The sequence below is a fragment of the Nannospalax galili genome, unplaced genomic scaffold (assembly GCF_000622305.1).
Source record: "Nannospalax galili isolate Female #2095 unplaced genomic scaffold, S.galili_v1.0 scaffold128, whole genome shotgun sequence".
Lineage (NCBI taxonomy): Eukaryota > Metazoa > Chordata > Mammalia > Rodentia > Spalacidae > Nannospalax > Nannospalax galili.
The window spans coordinates 7,159,623-7,166,214 of record NW_008360322.1 but is presented as its reverse complement, the minus strand read 5'-3'; the positions used below and the strand labels follow the sequence as shown (position 1 = coordinate 7,166,214).

Sequence of the window (6,592 nt, the reverse complement as noted above, 5' to 3'; positions counted from 1 at the left end):
TGGCTGTAATTTTTAGGTTCACAGTTGAATTAATACAGTTATAAAATATTGGAGTCAGTATAAACTCTATAAGGATAAAATTGAATGAGGTTTTAACTTTTTAAAAAAGATCTCCATTTCATTTTAAAATATAATTTTTCATTCAGAAAAACTCATTTTTAATACTATGACCACTTAGATGTTTGCACATGCATCTCTAATCTCTGTATCTGATTATTGCTAGTCACAGTGGGTTACTTTCTGAGATACTTGGAACCTGAGAATGAATATAAAATCATCAGGTAGGTTTCAATGGTAATGTTTGTCATCTCTACTAATTAACGTGAAGCAAACTTTCATGCTTCTTCCTCAAATATAACTCAATTTTAAAATTTGTTGATTGTGTGTGTGTGTGTGTATTTCTTACAGAGCATCTCAAACAATCTTAATCATCTATATACCCACATCCCAAATGGCACCCTCCCATAGCCCCCCCACCACTGGTGCCCATATATTCTGTTATCCCTATTACCGTCAACTCTGTTGTTGGTGCCAACAGCCATTTCCTGTGCTGGTCCATCTGAAGATCTGTTCTTCAGGGGTCATGTGGGCTTGGGAGGAGACCCTGGCTCCTTTCTTTTACCAGTTCCACCTATGTGAAGATAAGTCAAAGGTCCTGCTCAATCGTGGCTGACTTCACTTGGAAGCGTGGAGGAAACATTTCCTCTGTGTTGACTCTCCTCTTTGTAGACTTTTAAATGGTTCAAGTACATTTGGAGGGGTCTTCATGTCCTCCTTGATCAAGAAGACAAGGTGACTCACCACAGTTACAGGACATTTTGAGAGATGCTCATAGTCCCCTAAACTTAGTCAACCTAGGAGGGCAAGGAACAAAAAAAAAAATGTCCTTTATGTCTACCTAACCAAATTAGTATAGGCCTCAAATTAGGGGTGTTAAACATCCAAGAAGGTTAGTTCAACCAGTCTGGTACTTTCATTACCATGTGCTATGTAGATAAAGTTTGGGCAAAGACCAAATGTTCGCAAATAAAACTTACCTAGATATATTATATTCCTTGAGCTAGTTGTATGTATAATTTGTCAGTAGGTTGATTAATATGGTTCCCTTTGGGTTTTTTTGATGTTTTAAAAATTCATTTAAATTTATTTATTTGTTATTTTTTTGAAGAAGCATTTCATTACAGCTTTAACATACTCAATAACAATTTCCAGAACAAAGATACATCTCTTTCAAACAGCATATTTTAAAATGAAATGGAGGTATTTTTTAAAGGTTAAAAACATTCAATTTTATGTCTTACAGGGTTTATACTGAGTTCAATATTATATAACTGTATTAATCAACTGTGAACCCTCTGTTTTTTTAAAACTAGCTAGGCATTATTTCTCTCTCACATTGTCTATCCCTTCCACCATGGTTTCCCCATTTAAAATGCTCCCATTTTCCCATTTCTCTCTTAATAATACCCTTCCCCTATGGTCCCACCTCTCTTGAGATCCTTATTTCCCTTGATCCCCAAGGTCCCTTGTATAACCTTCCCTCCCCCTTCTCTTAAAATAACCCCATTTTTATCCATATCTCCCTTATTAATGCCTGTTTCCTACTGTTCTCTTTCAGATTCTTTCTTTTTCTTTACCTCCCTGGTTCCTTTTCTTTATCCTGTTTCCTGTAGTTATGTCTGGATGCATACTCATAAGGATTTTTTGCAAGGCTCCACATATGAAGGAGAACATACACCTTTTTGTTGTTGTTGTTTTCTGAGTAGTGTCACTTCACTTAGTATAACAGTTTCTAGTTTCATCTTTCTTTACCGCTGAGTAAAACTCCATCACATAAATGAACCAGATTTTCATTATCCGTTCATCAGTTGTAGGGCACTTAGGTTGCTTCCATCTCTTCACTATTAGGAAAAGAACAGCAACAAACATGGTTGTACAGTGTCTCTGAAATAGTTCTTTGGGTATATGCCAAGGAGCAGTATAACTGGGTCAAATGGTAGGTTCATTTTTAATTTTTTTAGAGTTCTCTGCACTGCTTTCCCTAGGGGTTAAACAAGTTTGCAGTCCCACCAACAGTGAATTAGTGTTCCCCTTTCCCCACATCCTCTCCAACATTTGGTATCATTTGTTCTCTTGATCTTAGCGATTCTGACTGGGGTAAGATGAAATCTTAAAGTTGTTTTAATTTGCATTTACCTAATCACTAATGATGATGAATGCCTTTTAAGATGCTTCTTAGCCATCATTAGTTCTTCTTTTAAGAACTCTCTGTTCAGCTCCTTAGCCCATCTTTTAATTTGGTTACTTCCACTCTTCATTATTTTTTGTTATATATTCTGGATGTTAAACCTCGGTCAGATGTGTCGCTGATGAAGATTTTCTCCCATTCTGTGGGTTTTCTCTTCACTTCCTTGGTTGCTTCTTCTGAGGTACAGAAGCTTTTTAGTCTAATGAGGTCCTATTTGTTGATTCTTAACCTTGCTTCCTGAGCAATTGATGTCTGGTTTAGAAAATCATTTCCTACACCTTTATCTTGTAGTTTATTTCTAATGTATTCTTTTAACAGTTTCAGAGTTTCAGGCTTCACATTGAGGTCTTTGATCCATTTGGAGATGACTTTTGTGCAAGGCGAAAGACAGGGATTTGGTTTCATTCTCCTACAGGTGGAGATCCAGTTTTACCAGTACCATTTGCTGAACATGCTGTCTTTCCTCCAGTGAATGTTCCTGGTCCCTTAGTCAAATATCAGGTGGCTGAAATTGCATGAACTCATATTTGGGTCTTCAATTTTGTTCCATTGTTTTATGGGTCTATTTTTGTGCCAATACCATGTTGTTTTTATGAGCTCTGTAACATAGTTTTAAATCTGGTATAGTAATCCCCCCAGCATTGCTCTTAGTGCTCAGGGTTGCTTTGGCTAGTGAAGGTCTTTTGTGCTTCCATGTAACTCTTAGGATATTTTTTTCCAACTCTGTGAAGAATGTCATGGGGATTTTGATTGGTATTGCATTGAATCTATGAATGGCTTTTTGTACAATGATCATTTTCATGATATTAATTCTTCTAATCCATGAGCATGGGACGTCCTTCCATCTTCTGATGTCTTCCTCAATCTCTTCAAAGATTTAAATTTTTCATTGTAGAGATCTTTAATGTCTTTGGTCAGGTTTATTCTGAGATATTTTATTTTATTTGCAGCTATTGTGAAAGGGAGAGTTTCCGTGTACTCCTTCTCTGATTGTTTGTTATTGGTATATAGAAAGGCTACAGACTTTGTAGATTAATTTTGTAACCTGCCACTTTACCGAGTGTTAATAATTTCTATGATATTTTGGTGGAATTTTTGGCATCTCCTATGTATATCATGCGCAAAAAGAGATAATTTATTTGATCTCTTCTTTTCCAAACATTACTCCTTTAAATTCCTTCTCTTGTCTTATTGGCCTTGTAAAATTTTCAATACTATGTTAAAGAGGAGTGTAGATAGTGGACAGCCTTGTCTGGTTCCTGATTTTAATGGGAATGCTTCCAGTTTTTCTCCATTTAGAATGACGTTGACTGTGGGTTTGTTGCATAGATCTTTAATTATGTTGAGGTATGTTCCCTCCAGTCCAACTCCCTCTAGGACATTGAGCACAAATGTTTATTGAATTTTGTCAAAGGCCTTCTCTGAATATATTGAGATGACCATGTGGCTCTTGTCTTTGATTCCATTTATATGATTTATGACTTACATATATTGAACCATCCCTGCATCTCTGGAATAAAGCCGACTTCATAATGGTGGATGATCTTTTGGATGTGTGTCTCTATGCAGTTTGCAAGTATTTTGTTGAGAATTTTTACATCTGTGTTCATTAAGGATATGGGTCTATAGTTTTCTTTTTTGGTTGTATCTTTACCTGGCTTTGGTATTAGAGTGACCCTGGATTCATAGAAGGAACATGGAAGTTCTCCCTCCATTTCTATCTTCTTGAAGAAATTAAGTAGTATTGGATGTAGATCTTCTTTAAACGTCTGGTTGAATTCAGCTGTAAATCCATCTGGCCCTGGGCCTTTTTTTAGTTGGGATGTTTTGTATTACTGTTTCAATTTCCTTATGTGTTATGGATCTGTTTAAGCTGTTGATCTCTTCTTGGTATAGTTTTGGTGGTTCCAATACTTTTAGATACCCATCCATTTCTTTTAAGTTTTCAAATTTAGTAGCATATATGCTTTTAAAATATTTCCATATAATGTTCTGTATATCTTTGGTGCCTGTTGTGATGTTTCCCCTTTCATCTCTGATTTTCTTGATTTGGAGGTGCTTTTTCTTCCTTTTGGTTAACTGGGTTAGTGGTTTGTCAATCTTGTTTATATTTTCAAAGAACCACCTCCTGGATTTGTTGATTCTTTGTATTATTTTCTTTGTTTCTATTTCATCAATTTCTGCTCTGATTTTCATTATTTCTTCTTGTCTGCTGAGTTTGGGTTTAATTTGTTGTTTTGCAAGTGCTGTGAGTTGCAATGTTAAGCCATTTATTAGCATTCTTTCTGATTTTTTAATGTAGGCACTTAGAGATATAAACTCCCCTCTCTAAGGACTGCTTTCAACGTGTCCTGGAGGTTTTGTTGTATTGTGTTGTCCTTTTCATTTAGTTCCAGGAATACTTTTATTTCTTTCTTAATTTCTCCTTTGACCCATTCAGGAGTGTGTTGTTTAATCTCCATATGTTCATGTAGCTGCTAGTGTTTCTTCTGGTGTTGATTTTAAGCTTTACTGCATTGTGGTCTTCAAACTTTTTTTATTTGTTGAAGTTTGTTTTGTGCCCCAGTATATGGACGATTTTGGAGAAAATTCTATGGGACTCTGAATAGAAAGTATATCCTTTCTGGTGCTTGGGTAGAATATTCTGTAGATGTCTGTTAGGCCCATTTGACGTCTCTCTGTTAATTCTCTGTCCCATTGACCTATCTAATGGAGACACTGGGATATTCAAGAACCCTACTGTTAATGAGTTGGGATTAATCTGGGTCTTAAAGTCCTGTAGTACTGTTTTTATGAAGTTAGGTGCACCATAGTTTGGTGACTATATGCTCATGATTGAAATATTTTCTTGGCCAATTGTTCCTTTGATCAGAATGAAGTGGCCCTCTTTATCTCTTCTGATTAGTTTTAGTTTAAAGTCTATTTTGTCAGATATTAGAATTGCAATGTCTGCTTTTTAAAAAATATTTTCTTTATCATTTTTTTTAATTTTATGTGTATGAGTGTACTGCCTGCATGTATGTGAGTGCACCCATGTTGTGCAATGCTGCGGAGGTCAGAAGAGGGCTTCAGATTCCCCCGGAACTGGAGTTAAGGATGGTTCATAGCCACCATGTGGGTGCTGGGAATCGAACCCAGGTCCTCTGCATGAGCAGTCAGTGCTCTTAACTGCTGAGCCATCTCTCCAGCTTTTTTCTTAGTACCATTTGCTTGGTATATTTTTTTCCATCCTTTCACTTTAAGGTAGTGCTCTGTCCTTTAAAGTGAGATAAGTTTCTTGCAGACAACAAAAAGATGAGTTTTGTTTCTTAATCCATTCTGTGTCTTTTGACTGGGGAATTCAGTCCATTGATATATATCGTTATTAATGAAAGATAAGTATTGATTCCTGTCATTTTTATTTCTTCCACATTCTTTTTGTAGCTATGCATTTCCATAGTTATACCTTCATTTAATTTCTTCCCGTAACCCTTTAGATATTGTTGTTCCTTTCTTCAGCTCCTGTATTGTTTCAAGAACTCTCTGGAGGGCTGGTTTTGTGGAAATGATTTCTTTCAGCCTATTTTTGTCATGGGAGATTTTTCTTTCCCCTTTGACTATAATAGACATTTTGGCTAGGTAAAGTAATCTGGCTTGGTGTCTGTGGTCATTTAAAATTGGGAATATGTTGGTCCACCTCTTCTGGCTTTCATAGTTTGCAATGAAAAGTCAGCTGTAATTCTGGTGGGTTTTTCTTTATATGTAACTTGTTGTTTTTCTTTTGCACCTTTCAGTATTCTCTCATTGTTCTGTACATTTAGTTTTTTACTATAATGTGCTGGGGAGAGTTTCTTTTCTGGTCCTGTCTATTTGGTGTTCTATATGTGTCCTGTATTTGTAGAGACATGTTTTTCTTTAATGTTAGGAAATTTTCTTCTACAATCCTGTTGAAGATCTGGTCCATACCATTATCCTGAGATTCTTCTCATTCCTGTATGCCTAAGATTCACAAGTTTGGTCTTTTTATGGTGTCACACAATTCCTGAATAGTCCATTCTTGTGTTTTATTAAATTTTTCATAATCTTTCCTTGAGTGGTCGAATTCACCCACTTTATCTTCCAGTCTTGATATTCTGTTTTCCATTTCATTCATCCTATTGGTCATGCTTTCTCATGTCTTTTCTAATTGGTTTACTGAGTATTTCACGTCCTTCTTCATTTCAGCCTGAACATTCTTCAATATTTCTAACTCTTTTCTGATTCATTCAGAAGTCTCACTCTATATATACAACGTTTTTGCCATACATTTAATTTTCTCGAAAATAGCCTGTCAGTTTCTGTATTTCATATATGCCTTTGAACATA

At 35.8% G+C, this 6,592-nt stretch overlaps 1 pseudogene; it reads right to left on the bottom strand.

Moving 5' to 3' along the window:
• LOC103727446 overlaps positions 1–2,243 on the bottom strand; it is a 2,890-nt pseudogene extending 647 nt beyond the window's left edge.
• Between the last annotated feature and the right edge of the window lie 4,349 nt (positions 2,244–6,592).